This window comes from Anguilla anguilla, chromosome 5 (assembly GCF_013347855.1).
Source record: "Anguilla anguilla isolate fAngAng1 chromosome 5, fAngAng1.pri, whole genome shotgun sequence".
NCBI lineage: Eukaryota > Metazoa > Chordata > Actinopteri > Anguilliformes > Anguillidae > Anguilla > Anguilla anguilla.
In genome coordinates, this window is record NC_049205.1 from 2061064 (window position 1) to 2084155 (window position 23092).

At 36.5% G+C, this 23092-nt stretch overlaps 1 long non-coding RNA gene across 1 annotated transcript in view; it reads right to left on the bottom strand.

The window, feature by feature from the left end:
* Nucleotides 1-8710: 8710 nt before the first annotated feature.
* LOC118228385 overlaps nucleotides 8711-23092 on the bottom strand; it is a 46190-nt gene continuing 31808 nt past the window's right edge. Inside the window, exon 3 of the long non-coding RNA XR_004765473.1 lies at nucleotides 8711-8839. This is a non-coding gene — a long non-coding RNA (uncharacterized LOC118228385). The remainder of the gene's footprint in view (nucleotides 8840-23092) is intronic.

The following is a 23092-nucleotide window of genomic DNA, read 5'->3' on the forward strand; positions in this document are numbered from 1 at the left end:
TATTAATTTATTTCTCCATAGTTGTAAAATCTATAATTTTCTATACATCTGGATAAAAATGTCTCTTAAAATATTAGCATTTTCTCCACTGTTTAGATATAAGTCTATAGTCTTATGTATTTGTGCCATAACAAAAATGCATTGTTTAGATAAGGGTTTGGTTTCTTGCGAAGCCTAGGTATAAAGAAAATAAATAAAATACTACTATTACATATTTTCCATTTAAAAAATAAATGTTCTAATTTTAAAACTGTACAAAAATGGTGAGTATATTCTGCGAGGGTGTGCCTTCAAGTGTTTGGTTTCTGTTGTACATAAAGGTGAAAGTTTTCAGAGTTGGTTTTGCACTGCCCTTGAGATGCTCTCCCTGTGTGATTGGTTAATAAATTGTACTTTATGAACCAGCTGTGTCGCATCATTGGAGTTCCTGGAGTCTGTTCCTGAGGTACTAGGCACAGCATCAGTAATTGCTTTTGTTATTTGCATGTTTTAATTTCAGTGAAACATTTTTATGAATCAAAAAATGAAAGGTGCACATTTTGCTATATTAGACATAAGACTATAGGCTTATGTATTTTCAGCTTTCCTGATGAAATACATTTTTCTTCATAAATGTCTAAAAACACATGGAAATAGATTTATTTCACCAGAACAATTCAACAAACATGATTTCCTATGCACCTGAACCAATAAAGGTGAAATTAAAATGTATTGCATTTTTTCCACATTTTGGACATAAGACTATAGTTTTATGTATTTTCAGATTTCCTGATGAAATACATTTTTCTTCATAAATGTCTAAAAACACATGGAAATAGATTTAATTCACCAGAACAATTCAACAAACATGATGTCCTATGCACCTGAACCAATAAATGTGAAATTAAAATGTATTGCATTTTTTCCACATTTTGGACATAAGACTATAGTTTTATGTATTTTCAGATTTCCTGATGAAATACATTTTTCTTCATAAATGTCTAAAAACACATGGAAATTGATTTATTTCACCAGAACAATTCAACAAACATGATGTCCTATGCATCTGAACCAATAAATGTGAAATTAAAATGTATTGCATTTTTTCCACATTTTGGACATAAGACTATAGTCTTATGAATTTTCAGATTTCCTGATGAAATACATTTTTCTTCATAAATGTCTAAAAACACATGGATATACATTTCTTTCACCACAACAAATCAACAAACATGATTTCCTATGCACCTGAACCAATAAAGGTGAAATTAAAATGTATTGCATTTTTTCCACATTTTGGACATAAGACTATAGTCTTATGTATTTTCAGATTTCCTGATGAAATACATTTTTCTTCATAAATGTCTAAAAACACATGGATATAGATTTATTTCACCACAACAATTCAACAAACATGATTTCCTATGCACCTGAACCAATAAATGTGAAATTAAAATGTATTGCATTTTTTCCACATTTTGGACATAAGACTATAGTCTTATGTATTTTCAGATTTCCTGATGAAATACATTTTTCTTCATAAATGTCTAAAAACACATGGAAATAGATTTATTTCACCACAACAATTCAACAAACATGATTTCCTATGTACCTGAACCAATAAAGGTGAAATTAAGAAGTATTGCATTTTTTCCACATTTTGGACATAAGACTATAGTCTTATGTATTTTCAGATTTCCTGATGAAATACATTTTTCTTCATAAATGTCTAAAAACACATGGAAATAGATTTATTTCACCAGAACAATTCAACAAACATGATTTCCTATGCACCTGAACCAATAAATGTGAAATTAAAATGTATTGCATTTTTTCCACATTTTGGACATAAGACTATAGTTTTATGTATTTTCAGATTTCCTGATGAAATACATTTTTCTTCATAAATGTCTAAAAACACATGGAAATTGATTTATTTCACCAGAACAATTCAACAAACATGATGTCCTATGCATCTGAACCAATAAATGTGAAATTAAAATGTATTGCATTTTTTCCACATTTTGGACATAAGACTATAGTCTTATGTATTTTCAGATTTCCTGATGAAATACATTTTTCTTCATAAATGTCTAAAAACACATGGATATACATTTCTTTCACCACACCAATTCACCAAACATGATTTCCTATGCACCTGAACCAATAAATGTGAAATTAAAATGTATTGCATTTTTTCCACATTTTGGACATAAGACTATAGTCTTATGTATTTTCAGATTTCCTGATGAAATACATTTTTCTTCATAAATGTCTAAAAACACATGGATATACATTTATTTCACCACAACAATTCAACAAACATGATTTCCTATGCACCTGAACCAATAAAGGTGAAATTAAAATGCATTGCATTTTTTCCACATTTTGGACATAAGACTATAGTCTTATGTATTTTCAGATTTCCTGATGAAATACATTTTTCTTCATAAATGTCTAAAAACACATGGAAATAGATTTATTTCACCACAACAATTCAACAAACACGATGTCCTATGCACCCGAACCAATAAATGTGAAATTAAAATGTATTGCATTTTTTCCACATTTTGGACATAAGACTATAGTCTTATGTATTTTCAGATTTCCTGATGAAATACATTTTTCTTCATAAATGTCTAAAAACACATGGAAATAGATTTATTTCACCAGAACAATTCAACAAACATGATGTCCTATGCACCTGAACCAATAAATGTGAAATGAAAATGTATTGCATTTTTTCCACATTTTGGACATAAGACTATAGTCTTATGTATTTTCAGATTTCCTGATGAAATACATTTTTCTTCATAAATGTCTAAAAACACATGGATATAGATTTATTTCACCACAACAATTCAACAAACATGATTTCCTATGCACCTGAACCAATACATGTGAAATTAAAATGTATTGCATTTTTTCCACATTTTGGACATAAGACTATAGTCTTATGTATTTTCAGATTTCCTGATGAAATACATTTTTCTTCATAAATGTCTAAAAACACATGGATATACATTTCTTTCACCACAACAATTCAACAAACATGATTTCCTATGCACCTGAACCAATAAAGGTGAAATTAAAATGTATTGCATTTTTTCCACATTTTGGACATAAGACTATAGTCTTATGTATTTTCAGATTTCCTGATGAAATACATTTTTCTTCATAAATGTCTAAAAACACATGGAAATAGATTTATTTCACCAGAACAATTCAACAAACATGATTTCCTATGCACCTGAACCAATAAAGGTGAAATTAAAATGCATTGCATTTTTTCCACATTTTGGACATAAGACTATAGTCTTATGTATTTTCAGATTTCCTGATGAAATACATTTTTCTTCATAAATGTCTAAAAACACATGGATATACATTTATTTCACCACAACAATTCAACAAACATGATTTCCTATGCACCTGAACCAATAAATGTGAAATTAAAATGTATTGCATTTTTTCCACATTTTGGACATAAGACTATAGTTTTATGTATTTTCAGATTTCCTGATGAAATACATTTTTCTTCATAAATGTCTAAAAACACATGGAAATAGATTTATTTCACCACAACAATTCAACAAACATGATGTCCTATGCACCCCAACCAATAAATGTGAAATTAAAATGTATTGCATTTTTTCCACATTTTGGACATAAGACTATAGTCTTATGTATTTTCAGATTTCCTGATGAAATACATTTTTCTTCATAAATGTCTAAAAACACATGGATATAGATTTATTTCACCACAACAATTCAACAAACATGATTTCCTATGCACCTGAACCAATACATGTGAAATTAAAATGTATTGCATTTTTTCCACATTTTGGACATAAGACTATAGTCTTATGTATTTTCAGATTTCCTGATGAAATACATTTTTCTTCATAAATGTCTAAAAACACATGGATATACATTTCTTTCACCACAACAATTCAACAAACATGATTTCCTATGCACCTGAACCAATAAAGGTGAAATTAAAATGTATTGCATTTTTTCCACATTTTGGACATAAGACTATAGTCCCATATGTTTTGCTGTTTTCCACTGAAATGCATTTTTCCTCATACACATGTACCGTCTCCCATAATCATGCACTGTCTCTCTCAGACCCTCTTAATTCTCTGTACACAGGTCCTGCTTAACCCTATTGGGCTGGTTATTATATATTATATCAATAACAAGTATTATTTTATCATTATACAATTTTTTACAATTATATAATAATACTATTAGAAAAGAGAAACAGAAATAAACAGTCATTGCCATCAGATAACTTCATGTACGATGGCTGAATTATGCACGGAAAGTTCCGGTCAGAAAAACTCTGTCTGTTTAACGTCGGAAGCAACACTAAATCAAGAACCCTGGCGCCCACCCATCGGACGAGATCAAAAGCCTGGAAATGTGTTCATATATTTTTCCTGTCCTGACACCCCCAGCCTATGGAGTTCAACAGGGATAATTACAACGTTTTCATCAGGATACGTTTCTAAGATCCATAAATCCATGGGCAATGACCCACTGGCTTACCCCCATCCAAAGCTGTGTATGGAGTGTCTTTGAGAGCTGATTCAAGTCCCTGTCGGTGATACATTTACGCAAGCATCCATGACGTGGCTGCAATTAAACCTCAATTTAGACCTGCCCTGCCCCCACCTCGAAGGTTTTTATGGTAGCGGGCGCCAGTGAACAGACACTAAAATATACGGGCCTTGTTTCATCATTGTCTGCCTTAGCTTTGGCTCCTGAGTTTGTGGTACATGGAACATTTTCTTTCATGTGTTTCCCAGGTTTAAAATAGTTTCATAATCTTCGTACGGATTTCTTACCTGCGTAAATGACGCACGTACTGACTCGCACACTGTGGAGACTGAAGAAACTCTTTTTATTTTTTAGATCAAGGATTTGGAGCATTTCATTTTTTTTCTGATTTCAGATGCGTTAACTTCAAAAGATAGTTCTAGGAGATGCGCCTGCAACTTAACCGGTTCCAACAGCTTATTGTGCTGTAGGTTTTCGCTCACCTGTGTGCCTATCATTCACCAGCTAGAGATCCCGTTGAGCTGCTAATTAGGAGTGTGAGGTGTGCCAAATTAGGGTTTAAATGAAAAATTAGGGTTTAAACGAAAACCTACAGCGCGGTAGATCTCAGGGGGTTGCCACGGTGCTACACTTATCATCTATCAGCACAACACCTTCAAACCCATTTGCTTCTTTCTACATTGAAGTTGTTCAGCCCTGTTCTTGGAAATCCACTGTTCTGTAGGGTTTCATTTTAACCCTAAACTGGCACATCTGATTCTACTAATTAGCAGCTCAACGAGATCCCCAGCTGTTGAATGAGCTGTGCTTTTTTAAGGGTTGGCGGGAAAACCTACAAAATGGTTGACCTCCAAGAACATTGTCGCTCAAGGGGACCCGGGAATCTAACTCGTGACCTGTAGGTTACAGGACCAGCTTCCAAACCATCATTCTACACTACCGCCCTCCCAATGGGGGGGAATCAAGACCAGAAAGAGGCAATCATTTCAAATTCATCACATTCATCACCATGCTCTATGCAGCAATTTTTCCCTTTTCAGTTCAACATCCAATGGAGCGAATCCTATAAACTACATTGAATGCCATTGAACTCTAATTCACTGATCCACTTCAGTGTGCAGAAACATTTAATTGGTGTTGTCCCTAACCCTGTCAGTCACAGAGAAAGCAAGCGGTTGGGTTCTTTTCGCTGATTCAATTTGCATTTGCCCTCAAATGTAGCTTGTTTACCTTCTGCTTGCTTCACTTAAACTCTATAAAGCAGTTCAGACAGTCAACTGTGTGTTACCACAGCAACAGAGAATGTTCACTCGGAATTCAATTATGTCTACATTCAATTACAGAGATTCAGCTGGCACATAGCACTCAGTGAAAGTACTTGTTTGGACATCATGATTTGGTTGAATATGCCATTAGGGTATTGAAAGAATCAGTTTCTTCCACTTGTGAAGAATCATCAGCCGGTGTTTCAGTAATAATAAATTAACCCATTTCTATGTGCATCATGCATTGCAGGGAATCCATTGGATTCATTCCCATCTTTCAGTATAACGCCAAGTTAGAAAAAGCCGTACTAAATTTAACTAAATCCCAAGAGATGAGCGGAGGGAGTGACAGAAATCAGCTTTATAAACGCTTGTTCGGTTGAGTTAGAACTTTATGGTAATTCAGGAAAGGCGCTCCTTCTGGATGGGAAAAAACACAGCATTTCATTCTCCTGCTGTAACCTTGGCTTTGCGATGAATGCTTGCTGAAAGTGGCTGTACGTAAAGCCTTAAATAAAATGTACAATAGTCATTTAAATGCTTTACTGAATGTAGAATTAGATCATGGCAGAAGAGACAATGCACATTGGTTTTTTTATGAAGACGCTTTACATTTAAAGGAGGCATGCAAATGAACTGTATCTATCCATCCATCCATTATCTGTACCTGCTTATCTATCCTGGTGATAGGGTGCTGGAGCCTATCCCAGCATGCATTGGGTGAGAGGCAGGAATAAATCCTGGACAGGCCGCACACACCATTCACACACACACACATACACACATGCACACACACTCCATTCACACACACACACTCATACCTATGAGCGATTTAGAGTCTCCAATCGGCTTACCTGCATGTTTTTGGACAGTGGGAGGACACTGGACTACCCAGAGAAAACCCACGCGGACACGGGGAGAACATGCAAACTCCACACAGAAAGGCTGTCTGAACTGTGTCTATCGGGTTGAAAATGAAAACATTTGCTGTTTTAAAGAATCATGCTTTCTAGCAAAATATTGAAAAGCAGGAATAGGCCAGTAATAAATGGTAAGTCCCCTTTTCTACACATGCTCTCTCTCTCTCTTTCTCTCTCTCTCTCACACACACACACACTCACATACACACACAGATGAAAAACCACGGTTGCATGAATTGTGTCTAATGAATTAAAAGGGAGTAATGACTGATGATACCTCATTATCTGTACTGTGGCAATTCATGTCTGCTATTGATTTCAAAATGCCAGGTCAAGTAATGTTTTCTTATACTTCTTGCATTAATCACATGTTCTCCACGTGATCAGGATCCACTTGCATCGAATACAACTCGCATTGGAAAGGTTCTCTTGTAATTAGAAATGTGTGTAAGAATTATTTCCGGCTCATTTATGGCAAAACCTGTTGACAAACGTGTTGAACCGAAAGAGACTGAAAATGTTATAGGGTATCCTTGTCTCATATGCATGTTTTTATGACATTTATTGTGGAAACCACAGATCTCGATCAAATAATGTTTTAAAAATATAATAATCTTAGCATTCAGTCACGTACAGCCATTCAGGAATGGACATTTTTATGTGGATGTAAACAGACTGAGAACGGACAAAGTCTGCTCATGTATGAAAATCCTGTATGTCTGGAGGGATCTCTGCTTACAATATTTGGGAATTTCATATCAACCACTGCCCTCAGAATTTATGGTGGTGGTATGATGTGTAACTGCACTAGGTGATATATTATTTAAAAATGGGAAGTATATTATTTTTACCTTTTTGCGAACTGAACCTGCGTGTGTTAACTGTTTGTGTTGTACTATCAGGGGTACGTTTGCTTTGAACCTGATAAATGACACTGTTTGGCAACATAATTTGGTCGTTTACGGCACTACAGAAAAAAAAAAGGGTCTGTCTGAAGTAATAAATGAGTTGTCGATGGCAATGCAACTAGTTGTTTATCTTGAAATCTAAGACAATTATTCAATGATCCTGAGATTACAATACCACACAAAAACTTTCCGGAACGACGGAAAGGGACCACAGCAGTTTAACGGTTTCTTGGAAGGGTTGCCGAGTAAAAATAAAAGAGATGCTCGTTCTTTGGCCAAGATGGAGTTCTTGGCAGACTCATTCCATGCGCAAACACACGCCGAACTCACATCCCTGACTGGAGTGCAAAGATGGAGGCAATACATCAAGCCTTTCTTAGCCGCAGGGCACAGTAATTTTTCATAAACAACCCATCAGCCACTCATTAACACAGTACTCATAACCCATAATCCTCTGCTATCCTGGTGAGGCAATTCATAGCAGGCGTGGAGAGAGAAATGTGGGAAGAGGAAGAGAGAATTTATTCAACTTTATTGTTTACTGTTTTATGAAAATGTATCATGTACTTAACATAACACATAACACGCCGATGCACGGAGAGAGCCTCCCGCCTCATATTGCAATCCCCGGGGTGTGCTGGCCTTCAAAGAGGAATTTTGGTTTTGAAGAGACAGGCACCACGGCGGCTAGGTGGCCGCTACCGAACTCACCAATCACGTTAGCGGCCAATAATTCTGACCGCCAATTACAATTCGTCGTTCTGCTTATCGCCGGGGCTCTCCGCTTGTCACCTGTTGAGTCATGGCGCATTTCAATTTTTCGCACGAGCTCGCTACCCATATGGTGTGCCGCCACACCTGAATAATTCAAGGTGATTGAACAATTCATTCGGCGACAACGTACAACGTGTGACTGTTTTCATTCGCGTCGCATGGCGATTATTAAAAGGCGCCAATGTATGCAGTACAGTGCACAATAGCCAAAAACAAAGACCACATTATGCACGGTAACGTTGTGACTGCTGCCATTGTCCAGGCTACCACAAGTTAGCCTTTGGCGGATTGCCTTCAAGTAGAGCTGTCCGTGGTGCTGAAACAGGAATTCACACTCCATCTCCATACCTCCCTCGATCTCATCGCGCACGCATGGTGTGTGGGTTGCAGTATGCTCTGTCGGTCTGCAAGGTCTCGAAAAGCGGCCCTTTTGGAAGAAAACAGAACAAAGGACTGGACTGTAGTTCATTGCAGAACAGATTTTTTCGTCATCGTATCTGTGAAACCGTGCATTAGCCCGTATATTAGCAGCCTGGCTAAGCTTGGCAGGCATTTTCACCGTGTGCATCATGGGCAGTGTTGGCACGCACGCGTGTGAATGTCTCTCGTGCAGCCTGTTCTCACAGACCCGCAGCTCAACCGCCACTTTCGCCTCTCTGTCCTCCTGAGAGAAGCAACAGCGGCGATATCAGTATCTTAATGTTTTTTTCTTTTTTTTTGACATAACACGAGTGTCTTGGATGACAAAAACATGTTGCAGCGAAAACATTTTCAAAAAATATTATTTATTTGACTCTTATTGAATGTCCCTTGTATTGTAGGCTTTCACAGAGAAGAATATATGGCTCTTGAGATTAAGACCAGAACCTCCGGTCCTTAACAGGGGATAAAAATGAACTTACGGGTCTTAGGAGTCTGTCACTGAACAGAATGCATTCCCCCCTCCTTACAGATAAACATTAGGCTATATTTGGTTGATCCTATGAGAGAAACATTTAAAACGACTCGAACACACTGGCTGGCTCACTGACTGGTTGGAAGCACCTGCAGTAACTGCATTTAGCCACTAGAAGGAAAAAATGTGATATGATCCTCAAAATTAACTGGCAAACTGTGAATAACTTGCATTTGTTTTGTCAAAGTCAAAGGCCTGGATACAGTCAACATTCGTCCTTAACATTGAACAATGCCTCCTTGTTCTGGTCCTCGTTTAAAAAAAAAAAAAAAAAAAAAAAAAAAAAAAAAAAAAAAACCTGACATCATTATGACTTTGCCCAGCAAAAAGATAAGATGAAATGACACAAAACAAGGTTTGCCTTTGAATGTTCTGGGCAAAGAGACCTGAGATTGTGAAACACAGAGAGAATTTTGAAGGTCCCTCCCGAAAGACAGACATTCAGCGGGCAATCAAGACACAAAGGCCAGCGAACAAGCCGTACCACGCAACAGCACCTGTCTTCTGGTGCTCAGATCCATTCAGCAGAAGGTCCTTGAAGGAGTGCAAGTAGATTATCTTGGACACAAGGGGCACGGAAGCATGAAAACGCAAAGCGAGAAAAGATAGTCTAACTTACTACAGCCGCTGAGGCCCTTTCCCCCACACACATCACACCATCCGTTACGCGGCGCATGCGCAGCGCACATAAAATGCTTTTTTTCCATATTTTTCCTTTTTAAAAACACAACATCATCGACCACGACTTATCCTGTAAGCATCGAAAGTGAGGGCAGGCTGCAGGATGGTTATAACTCAATAGTGGAATGCATTATGTACAGTGAGAGAGGGAGAGGGAGAGCGAGACAGAAAGAGAGAGAGAGAGAGAGAGAGTGGGGGGGGGGGGGAGACCTGTCTGCGGGGAGCCAGACCAGGCCTGTCGAGAGCTTCCCTTCGCAAGAAATGGAGATATTAAAATCCAGCAGATCCATTACGCTGCTAATAAAATCTCCCCCGTCTAATTTCCCCAAAGGGCGGGTTGAAGGAAAGCCCATTTGGGTTCCATTATGTGCCCCGTGGCCCGCTGGCTGCTGGCAGTAACAGTGCCTGTGGCTGCAGACGGATTCCGCATCCACGTCTGTGCAAGCAGGGCCCTGATTGCTGGGAAAGATGGAATAATGCTGAATATGAGACACATTAACCACAGTTCAGGCCTGCGGGGGGAGAGCCTGGGCTGGGACAACAGACAAACAGGAGCCTAAAACCCAGCCCCCCCCACTGCCCCCCCCCCCCCCACCCCACCGCCCCACCGCCCCCCGACCCACTCCCCTCACCGTCTGGATCATAAATGTTTTCAGAAAAGGTCAGCAATTAATCTTAAGTAAGTCCAGTCACTGGAGTTTAAAGTTTGCCACGGTTTTCATGAATTCTGCTCGTTCTCTAATTACAGAACCGGGGTAACACCCCTTCCCCAAAAGGTTCATTTGAAATGATACAGCAGTTCTGATTAATTAAGTTCCTGTTCCCTGATTAATTAAGTTCCTGTTCCCTGTGGTGACATTACACCTTCTCTGCGGTCTCCCATTACACGAATTGCATGAAATTAAAATCAACATATAAACCAATTAATATAACATTATTACAGAAATGGTAAACGCTATGCGGCGAGGCTGTTCTGTCACAGCTGGCTGAAGGACTGCTGAACGCATCAGAAGAAGGAAGTAAAATATGGAAATATTAATAAATTAAAAAAACAGATGCTGATTTGCAGTAAAAGTGAGACTGAAACAAACACGATGCTTTCTCCGCAGTCAGACAGCGGGCAGTGCGCGGGGTTTCCGAAAGCTGGCTATAAACCAGGTTCCATTAACGCTGGTTGTAAACCCTAGCCCTTGCTATGAACATTTGTCCCAAACGTTGACTCAATCCGTAAATATGTGTCACGCTTTTTCATTGCAAACTGTCGACTCAGTCAGTTTTTTAGTGATCGCAGAACTTGCCAAACTGTGTTTTTGAAAAAAAAAAAAAAAAAAAAAAAAAGACTCCTGCTTCAAATCATTAGTCAGGGTTAAGGACAAATAAATAAATAAATACAGGCTTTTGACTTTGACAAATAAATGCAAGCGAAAAGATTTTTCTTCACAGTCTGGCTGGTTAATTTGGGGGAGTGGGGGGGGGGGGGGGGGGGAGGGGAGGGGGGGACCTCCCAAATCATGTTTCCTGTGGTGTTTGTTTTTCAGGGCTGACATTTCAGTGAGAAGAGCACCAGAGCCCCACAGAACAGGAACACAGCAGCACAAGAACATAGACCCAGGATGCATTGCAAGATAAGCCTGTTCAGACAGGTACACTATGTTCCAGGGCCAGATAGAGTCTGATGCGATCCCTGGGTTGAGGATTTATGTCCATTACCTGAATTTCATCATCCTTCATCCCTAACTTTCACCCATAAAAATGAGTGAAATCTCTAATGGTTTTGTTTCTTCTCGGTTTGCCAAAGAAATTTTGCCGTTTGCTGAAAAAGAAACTCCTGAGTTCTTGAGTCGCTGCATGAATAGGCTTATAAGGAACAGGTCTAACTGAACGCAGGCAAACAGTTCTGCCATCTTAGTGTGTTGTGCACAGAGAAAGGGGTTGTAACCGCAAAATGGAAGCAGCCTAACCTGTTACATTGTATTACAACCATTTGGCAGACGATGTCATCCAGAGAGACTTACACGAGGTCAGAAGCTCTGCTGTGAGAAGATCAGTTCTGCGTAATCCAAACTTTATTTAAAACTGCTTTCCACTCACAATGCAGCAACATGCATACATGTTCACACGTCAGGCTCAACGGCGCTGGAACCCCACTTCAGTCTGTTTGCATGCATTTGCACAACCGTACATGTTCCCAACCGTATAGGAAACTGGCTAAACTGATCATTCATCGGGTTACATATATTATGGAATCTGAATAAGAGTAGGGCTCGATAAAAGCCAACGGAGTCAAGCATGCGATGGCAAATGGCAAATTGCAAATCGTTGTAATCAATCTTTATTGGATGCAGAAAGCCTCATAGTTGTTTCAGAGATGCTCATTAGTGAAAGCACAAACCTTTCAGGCATAACTCCAGCTGCAGAACAGGTGGCTGCAGTCCAAAAAACAAAGATAAAAAAGCCAAAACAATCTTTAATTACTTTAAAATTCACTGCATAATACATGCTTCGCTCGCTGAACGTCACGTTTCAGTTATTTTCTGAGGAAACGCTAAGAAAGCCATATTTACATGATTCAGAAGTACATTTTTCAATATGTACAGTTCACAACAACAGTAATATTTATTTAAACAGTTTTACTGTGGATTAAATCAGAAATATTTAACTAACTAATGTATTCTTCTGGAAAAGCCTATGAAGGGTTTTCATGTTGTGAAGGGCAGGATGCTATGTAAGCCCACTCTGTAGACCTGTACAGAGCGACTAAGTCATTAGTTCATCTCATAGTGTCAATTTCTGGCCGACTGAACAAACTTTTCATTTAAATGGGACTTTTTGGCAGATTAAAATTTCAGTAGTGAATATTGCACTGCACTCTCACTTTACTCATCCTCCTGGAAGAAAGAAAAGTTTAATTCGTTTTCTTTTTTTTGACACAATACAAGTGGATTTTATGACAAAAACATGTTGTAGTGATAATATCTTCAAAAATATTATTTATATCTGGCTTATTGAATGTCCCTTGTGGTGTAGGTTTCAGCATAGCCTTATATATGGTTCTTGAGATTAAGACCAGAGATTCATGTCCCCTGCAGGTGACAAAAATGAACTGACCAGTCTTCAGAGGATATATCTGCAAGGCTTTATAATTAGCAGTCAATAAAACAAATCCTTGCCATAAGATTCATATTTGCATAGCTACCTGTCTCCAAGGAAACAAATCCACCTTCTGAATAAAGCAGAACTGAGATAGCAGTATGGGTCGAGGAAAAGACATGATAAAATTAGATATTTGTTAGATAGATATTTCTCCTTTGAATGCAAGTACTTATTTATTATCTTGCACTTCAGAACACGACATCACAAGTTAAGCAGTCTGAATGCTGTTTACATGATAATACAGATACGAACATCATGCCTGCACATTCAGAAATGAGGCAGTGACAATGGACAGCCATTACCGTCTGACTGCAGTGTGACAGCAGAATCCTCGTCTTGGCAAGATCGCCTCACTGAGTTCAGCATTTAAAGAGCAGAAACTGAAGTGAATTAAACGCCTTGATGGAAGCATTGCTAAAAGGATCCGCGAAAAACATCAGATGTTACTCATTTTGAAGCAGTAATCGATTAATTTTTAATTTAAGATATTTACTTTAATTTGTGCATCAATTATTCAGATTGGAATGCTTGAACAGTCAAATTCATTTATAAGATTATGTTTTAAAGACAGGCCATGAGACACCATAGATGCTAATTTGAAATGATAGCCATTTCTCCCAGACCAAAGTAAAGCTTTGTAGATGAAAACAGTCTATGATTACCAGAAGCCAGTCCCTACCCAGAATGCGTGACTGAAAAGCCTCATCCATGATGTTGTATTTTACATTTTATATTACCTTACGTTCAGGTATTTAGAAGATGTTCTGATGCACAGTGACTTAAGTAATTAAGTCACTGTGCATAAAATAAAAACAGAAGTAATTTCTGTTTTTACATTCAATCTATTTACAGAGCTTGGTTTACCAGTGTAGCTCAAGCTCAATATTTACTTAAAGGTAGAACAGCAGTGAAATCACATCCTGAGTTATATATTATCTTCTCATTATATTACATTGGCATCCTGTTTATGTGTCTTGAAAAAGTATTTTAGCATCAAATAAATTAAATAATGATTAAAAAAAAAAAAAACGTGTTTTGTGTTGAGATCTGAAACCATGCAGTGTGACAAATAGGCATTAATAGAGGAACTCAGGAAAGGGGGCGAACACGTTGTCACAGCACTGTGCATTATTCACATATATTTATAGATGAAATTCAGGTTGAATACGGTTGCCATGGGGAGTCCTGACCCAGGAAGTGATCCTTTGAGTCTCAGACTAGGCAGAGCCCCTGTGTGCACGGCTGGAGGAGAGATGTATTTCCAGTCGCCGTTCCCACTCGCCATCCATTTCATTCGCCAAGACGACGGCGCAGGAGCGCTAAAAAGAAATAAAGGGCAGAAAAGGGAGAGAGGGAGGAAGAGAGAAGAAAGAGAGAGAGGAGGGAGAGGGGAGTGAGAAAGAAAAGTGAGAGAGAAGAGAGAGAGCGAGAAAGAGGAGTGAGGGAGAGGAGGGAGAGAGAGTGAGAGAGGAGGAAGAGAGGGGAATGAGAGAGAAGATGAAGAGAGAGGAGCGAGAGAGAGGGGGGAGAGAGAGGGAGTGAGTGGCATAGTTGCATGCAGACCTTCAGGGATATTATCCCCATATTGCAGTTGTAATATTGAGATATGCCCACCCCCCTACCCACCAACACCCCCCCCCCCCACCCCCCTTAGAACATAATGAACAGTCTGTTCCTCGCATCTCGCCGCTCGGTGATGGACTTTTAATTTAACGTTAGGCGCGCTTGGCGGTTAATGAGATTTCAAACCTTGCCGCGAACAGCAGGACGCTTCGGTTTCAGTGTCTCCAGTCCGGCGTGGCTAAATTAATGCAAGCGTTAAACATGGGTTTACTCGTTTCTCGTTCGGTGTCACGTGTGCACTGAATAATCTTAAACTCTTAATGCGGCTTCCCCCACGGGGATGGAATTATGAAAGGATAAGAGAAGTGTTAGCATCAGGGTAACCCCAGATAGCTGTTGTGCTGTTGTATGCTTACAGCTTTTGGCTCCCAGCTGATGTCCCGAGTCTCGCCTCACACCCCATCCCAAACACTAACCCTAGCTAAACCCTAAGGTGAGCCCTAAAACCTGACAGAAGACATTGGAACCTTTGAAAACATCTGAGTACTCATTTAAAACTGATGGAACACAATGTCAGGATCATGAATTCAATAGTACAAATGCAAAATAATATATTTGAGGCCATAAAAAAAAGTTTTCCCTGAAAAAATGTGAATATATTCAATATTGTTATATGGTCATAGGTACCCATGCTACAATAGAAAATTTTCGGTTCGTCCAAAATAAAAAAAGAACAAATGTCCTAACCTTTCTTTGACCTGCTGAACACAGCCGTAAACTTGCCTCGACCCTCAGACTTATCGTTTTCATAACCCTAACCCTAAGTTGAGCCCTAAAAAATATTTGAAGCCATAGGAACTTTTGAAAACATGTGATTACTCATTTAAAATTGTGGAAAAACTAAGTCAAGACTGTGAATTCCATAATACAAATGCTAAAAAATATATTTGAAGCCTTAAAAAAAAATGTTTTCCCTGAAAAAATATGTATATATTCCATATCATGTTATGGTCATTGGTACCTATACTAGTATATACAAAATTTTTGGCTCGTCCAAAATCAAAAAAGAACCAATGTCCTAACCTTTCTTTAACCTGCTGAACACAGCCGTAAACTTGCCTCGACCCTCAGACTTATCGTTTCATAACCCTAACCCTAAGTTGAGCCCTAAAAAATATTTGAAGCCATAGGAACTTTTGAAAACATGTGATTACTCATTTAAAATTGTGGAAAAAACTAAGTCAAGACTGTGAATTCCATAATACAAATGCTAAAAAATATATTTGAAGCCTTAAAAAAAAAATGTTTTCCCTGAAAAAATATGTATATATTCCATATCATGTTATGGTCAATGGTACCTATACTAGTATATACAAAATTTTTGGCTCGTCCAAAATCAAAAAAGAACCAATGTCCTAACCTTTCTTTAACCTGCTGAACACAGCCGTAAACTTGCCTCGACCCTCAGACTTATCGTTTTCATAACCCTAACCCTAAGTTGAGCCCTAAAAAATATTTGAAGCCATAGGAACTTTTGAAAACATGTGATTACTCATTTAAAATTGTGGAAAAACTAAGTCAAGACTGTGAATTCCATAATACAAATGCTAAAAAATATATTTGAAGCCTTAAAAAAAAAATGTTTTCCCTGAAAAAATATGTATATATTCCATATCATGTTATGGTCATTGGTACCTATACTAGTATATACAAAATTTTTGGCTCGTCCAAAATCAAAAAAGAACCAATGTCCTAACCTTTCTTTAACCTGCTGAACACAGCCGTAAACTTGCCTCGACCCTCAGACTTATCGTTTTCATAACCCTAACCCTAAGTTGAGCCCTAAAAAATATTTGAAGCCATAGGAACTTTTGAAAACATGTGATTACTCATTTAAAATTGTGGAAAAACTAAGTCAAGACTGTGAATTCCATAGTACAAATGCTAAAAAATATATTTGAGGCCTTAAAAAAAAAAATGTTTTCCCTGAAAAAATATGTATATATTCCATATCTTGTTATGGTCATTGGTACCTATACTAGTATATACAAAATTTTTGGCTCGTCCAAAATAAAAAAAGAACCAATGTCCTAACCTTTCTTTAACCTGCTGAACACAGCCGTAAACTTGCCTCGACCCTCAGACTTATCGTTTTCATAACCCTAACCCTAAGTTGAGCCCTAAAAAATATTTGAAGCCATAGGAACTTTTGAAAACATGTGATTACTCATTTAAAATTGTGGAAAAACTAAGTCAAGACTGTGAATTCCATAATACAAATGCTAAAAAATATATTTGAAGCCTTAAAAAAAAAATGTTTTCCCTGAAAAAATATGTATATATTCCATATCATGTTATGGTCATTGGTAACTATACTAGTATATACAAAATTTTTGGCTCGTCCAAAATCAAAAAAGAACCAATGTCCTAACCTTTCTTTAACCTGCTGAACACAGCCGTAAACTTGCCTCGACCCTCAGACTTATCGTTTTCATAACCCTAACCCTAAGTTGAGCCCTAAAAAATATTTGAAGCCATAGGAACTTTTGAAAACATGTGATTACTCATTTAAAATTGTGGAAAAACTAAGTCAAGACTGTGAATTCCATAATACAAATGCTAAAAAATATATTTGAAGCCTTAAAAAAAAATGTTTTCCCTGAAAAAATATGTATATATTGCATATCTTGTTATGGTCATAGGTACCTATACTAGTATATACAAAATTTTTGGCTCGTCCAAAATAAAAAAAGAACCAATGTCCTAACCTTTCTTTAACCTGCTGAACACAGCCGTAAACTTGCCTCGACCCTCAGACTTATCGTTTTCATAACCCTAACCCTAAGTTGAGCCCTAAAACATAATTGAAGCCATAGGAACTTTTGAAAACATGTGATTACTCATTTAAAATTGTGGAAAAACTAAGTCAAGACTGTGAATTCCATAATACAAATGCTAAAAAATATATTTGAAGCGTTAAAAAAAAAAATGTTTTCCCTGAAAAAATATGTATATATTCCATATCTTGTTATGGTCATAGGTACCTATACTAGTATATACAAAATTTTTGGCTCGTCCAAAATCAAAAAAGAACCAATGTCCTAACCTTTCTTTAACCTGCTGAACACAGCCGTAAACTTGCCTCGACCCTCAGACTTATCGTTTTCATAACCCTAACCCTAAGTTGAGCCCTAAAAAATATTTGAAGCCATAGGAACTTTTGAAAACATGTGATTACTCATTTAAAATTGTGGAAAAACTAAGTCAAGACTGTGAATTCCATAATACAAATGCTAAAAAATATATTTGAAGCCTTAAAAAAAAAAATGTTTTCCCTGAAAAAATATGTATATATTGCATATCTTGTTATGGTCATAGGTACCTATACTAGTATATACAAAATTTTTGGCTCGTCCAAAATCAAAAAAGAACCAATGTCCTAACCTTTCTTTAACCTGCTGAACACAGCCGTAAACTTGCCTCGACCCTCAGACTTATCGTTTTCATAACCCTAACCCTAAGTTGAGCCCTAAAACATAATTGAAGCCATAGGAACTTTTGAAAACATGTGATTACTCATTTAAAATTGTGGAAAAACTAAGTCAAGACTGTGAATTCCATAATACAAATGCTAAAAAATATATTTGAAGCCTTAAAAAAAAAATGTTTTCCCTGAAAAAATATGTATATATTCCATATCTTGTTATGGTCATAGGTACCTATACTAGTATATACAAAATTTTTGGCTCGTCCAAAATCAAAAAAGAACCAATGTCCTAACCTTTCTTTAACCTGCTGAACACAGCCGTAAACTTGCCTCGACCCTCAGACTTATCGTTTTCATAACCCTAACCCTAAGTTGAGCCCTAAAACATAATTGAAGCCATAGGAACTTTTGAAAACATGTGATTACTCATTTAAAATTGTGGAAAAACTAAGTCAAGACTGTGAATTCCATAGTACAAATGCTAAAAAATATATTTGAGGCCTTAAAAAAAAAAAAGTATATATTCCATATCTTGTTATGGTCATAGGTACCTATACTAGTATATACAAAATTTTTGGCTCGTCCAAAATCAAAAAAGAACCAATGTCCTAACCTTTCTTTAACCTGCTGAACACAGCCGTAAACTTGCCTCGACCCTCAGACTTATCGTTTTCATAACCCTAACCCTAAGTTGAGCCCTAAAAAATATTTGAAGCCATAGGAACTTTTGAAAACATGTGATTACTCATTTAAAATTGTGGAAAAACTAAGTCAAGACTGTGAATTCCATAATACAAATGCTAAAAAATATATTTGAAGCCTTAAAAAAAAAATGTTTTCCCTGAAAAAATATGTATATATTGCATATCTTGTTATGGTCATAGGTACCTATACTAGTATATACAAAATTTTTGGCTCGTCCAAAATAAAAAAAGAACCAATGTCCTAACCTTTCTTTAACCTGCTGAACACAGCCGTAAACTTGCCTCGACCCTCAGACTTATCGTTTTCATAACCCTAACACTAAGTTGAGCCCTAAAACATAATTGAAGCCATAGGAACTTTTGAAAACATGTGATTACTCATTTAAAATTGTGGAAAAACTAAGTCAAGACTGTCAATTCCATAATACAAATGCTAAAAAATATATTTGAAGCCTTAAAAAAAAAATGTTTTCCCTGAAAAAATATGTATATATTCCATATCTTGTTATGGTCATAGGTACCTATACTAGTATATACAAAATTTTTGGCTCGTCCAAAATCAAAAAAGAACCAATGTCCTAACCTTTCTTTAACCTGCTGAACACAGCCGTAAACTTGCCTCGACCCTCAGACTTATCGTTTTCATAACCCTAACCCTAAGTTGAGCCCTAAAAAATATTTGAAGCCATAGGAACTTTTGAAAACATGTGATTACTCATTTAAAATTGTGGAAAAACTAAGTCAAGACTGTGAATTCCATAATACAAATGCTAAAAAATATATTTGAAGCCTTAAAAAAAAAAATGTTTTCCCTGAAAAAATATGTATATATTGCATATCTTGTTATGGTCATAGGTACCTATACTAGTATATACAAAATTTTTGGCTCGTCCAAAATCAAAAAAGAACCAATGTCCTAACCTTTCTTTAACCTGCTGAACACAGCCGTAAACTTGCCTCGACCCTCAGACTTATCGTTTTCATAACCCTAACCCTAAGTTGAGCCCTAAAACATATTTGAAGCCATAGGAACTTTTGAAAACATGTGATTACTCATTTAAAATTGTGGAAAAACTAAGTCAAGACTGTGAATTCCATAATACAAATGCTAAAAAATATATTTGAAGCCTTAAAAAAAAAATGTTTTCCCTGAAAAAATATGTATATATTCCATATCTTGTTATGGTCATAGGTACCTATACTAGTATATACAAAATTTTTGGCTCGTCCAAAATCAAAAAAGAACCAATGTCCTAACCTTTCTTTAACCTGCTGAACACAGCCGTAAACTTGCCTCGACCCTCAGACTTATCGTTTTCATAACCCTAACCCTAAGTTGAGCCCTAAAACATAATTGAAGCCATAGGAACTTTTGAAAACATGTGATTACTCATTTAAAATTGTGGAAAAACTAAGTCAAGACTGTGAATTCCATAATACAAATGCTAAAAAATATATTTGAAGCCTTAAAAAAAAAATGTTTTCCCTGAAAAAATATGTATATATTCCATATCATGTTATGGTCATTGGTACCTATACTAGTATATACAAAATTTTTGGCGCGTCCAAAATCAAAAAAGAACCAATGTCCTAACCTTTCTTTAACCTGCTGAACACAGCCGTAAACTTGCCTCGACCCTCAGACTTATCGTTTTCATAACCCTAACCCTAAGTTGAGCCCTAAAAAATATTTGAAGCCATAGGAACTTTTGAAAACATTTGATTACTCATTTAAAATTGTGGAAAAAACTAAGTCAAGACTGTGAATTCCATAATACAAATGCTAAAAAATATATTTGAAGCCTTAAAAAAAAAAATGTTTTCCCTGAAAAAATATGTATATATTGCATATCTTGTTATGGTCATAGGTACCTATACTAGTATATACAAAATTTTTGGCTCGTCCAAAATCAAAAAAGAACCAATGTCCTAACCTTTCTTTAACCTGCTGAACACAGCCGTAAACTTGCCTCGACCCTCAGACTTATCGTTTTCATAACCCTAACCCTAAGTTGAGCCCTAAAACATAATTGAAGCCATAGGAACTTTGAAAACATGTGATTACTCATTTAAAATTGTGGAAAAACTAAGTCAAGACTGTGAATTCCATAGTACAAATGCTAAAAAATATATTTGAAGCCTTAAAAAAAAAATGTTTTCCCTGAAAAAATATGTATATATTCCATATCTTGTTATGGTCATAGGCACCTATACTAGTATATACAAAATTTTTGCCTCGTCCAAAATCAAAAAAGAACCAATGTCCTAACCTTTCTTTAACCTGCTGAACACAGCCGTAAACTTGCCTCGACCCTCAGACTTATCGTTTTCATAACCCTAACCCTAAGTTGAGCCCTAAAACATAATTGAAGCCATAGGAACTTTTGAAAACATGTGATTACTCATTTAAAATTGTGGAAAAACTAAGTCAAGACTGTGAATTCCATAGTACAAATGCTAAAAAATATATTTGAGGCCTTAAAAAAAAAAAATGTTTTCCCTGAAAAAATATGTATATATTCCATATCTTGTTATGGTCATTGGTACCTATACTAGTATATACAAAATTTTTGGCTCGTCCAAAATCAAAAAAGAACCAATGTCCTAACCTTTCTTTAACCTGCTGAACACAGCCGTAAACTTGCCTCGACCCTCAGACTTATCGTTTTCATAACCCTAACCCTAAGTGGAGCCCTAAAACGTAATTGAAGCCATAGGAACTTTTGAAAACATGTGATTACTCATTTAAAATTGTGGAAAAACTAAGTCAAGACTGTGAATTCCATAATACAAATGCTAAAAAATATATTTGAAGCCTTAAAAAAAAAATGTTTTCCCTGAAAAAATATGTATATATTCCATATCTTGTTATGGTCATTGGTACCTATACTAGTATATACAAAATTTTTGGCTCGTCCAAAATCAAAAAAGAACCAATGTCCTAACCTTTCTTTAACCTGCTGAACACAGCCGTAAACTTGCCTCGACCCTCAGACTTATCGTTTTCATAACCCTAACCCTAAGTTGAGCCCTAAAACGTAATTGAAGCCATAGGAACTTTTGAAAACATGTGATTACTCATTTAAAATTGTGGAAAAACTAAGTCAAGACTGTGAATTCCATAATACAAATGCTAAAAAATATATTTGAAGCCTTAAAAAAAAAATGTTTTCCCTGAAAAAATATGTATATATTCCATATCATGTTATGGTCATAGGTACCTATACTAGTACATACAAAATTTTTGGCTGATCCAAAATCAAAAAAGAACCAATATCCTAACCTTTCTTTAACCTGCTGAACACAGCCGTAAACTTGCCTCGACCCTCAGACTTATCGTTTTCATAACCCTAACCCTAAGTTGAGCCCTAAAAAATATTTGAAGCCGTAGGAACTTTTCAAAACATGTGATTACTCATTTAAAATTGTGGAAAAACTAAGTCAAGACTGTGAATTCCATAATACAAATGCTAAAAAATATATTTGAAGCCTTAAAAAAAAAATGTTTTCCCTGAAAAAATATGTATATATTCCATATCATGTTATGGTCATTGGTACCTATACTAGTATATACAAAATTTTTGGCGCGTCCAAAATCAAAAAAGAACCAATGTCCTAACCTTTCTTTAACCTGCTGAACACAGCCGTAAACTTGCCTCGACCCTCAGACTTATCGTTTTCATAACCCTAACCCTAAGTTGAGCCCTAAAAAATATTTGAAGCCATAGGAACTTTTGAAAACATGTGATTACTCATTTAAAATTGTGGAAAAACTAAGTCAAGACTGTGAATTCCATAATACAAATGCTAAAAAATATATTTGAAGCCTTAAAAAAAAATGTTTTCCCTGAAAAAATATGTATATATTGCATATCTTGTTATGGTCATAGGTACCTATACTAGTATATACAAAATTTTTGGCTCGTCCAAAATCAAAAAAGAACCAATGTCCTAACCTTTCTTTAACCTGCTGAACACAGCCGTAAACTTGCCTCGACCCTCAGACTTATCGTTTTCATAACCCTAACCCTAAGTGGAGCCCTAAAACGTAATTGAAGCCATAGGAACTTTTGAAAACATGTGATTACTCATTTAAAATTGTGGAAAAACTAAGTCAAGACTGTGAATTCCATAATA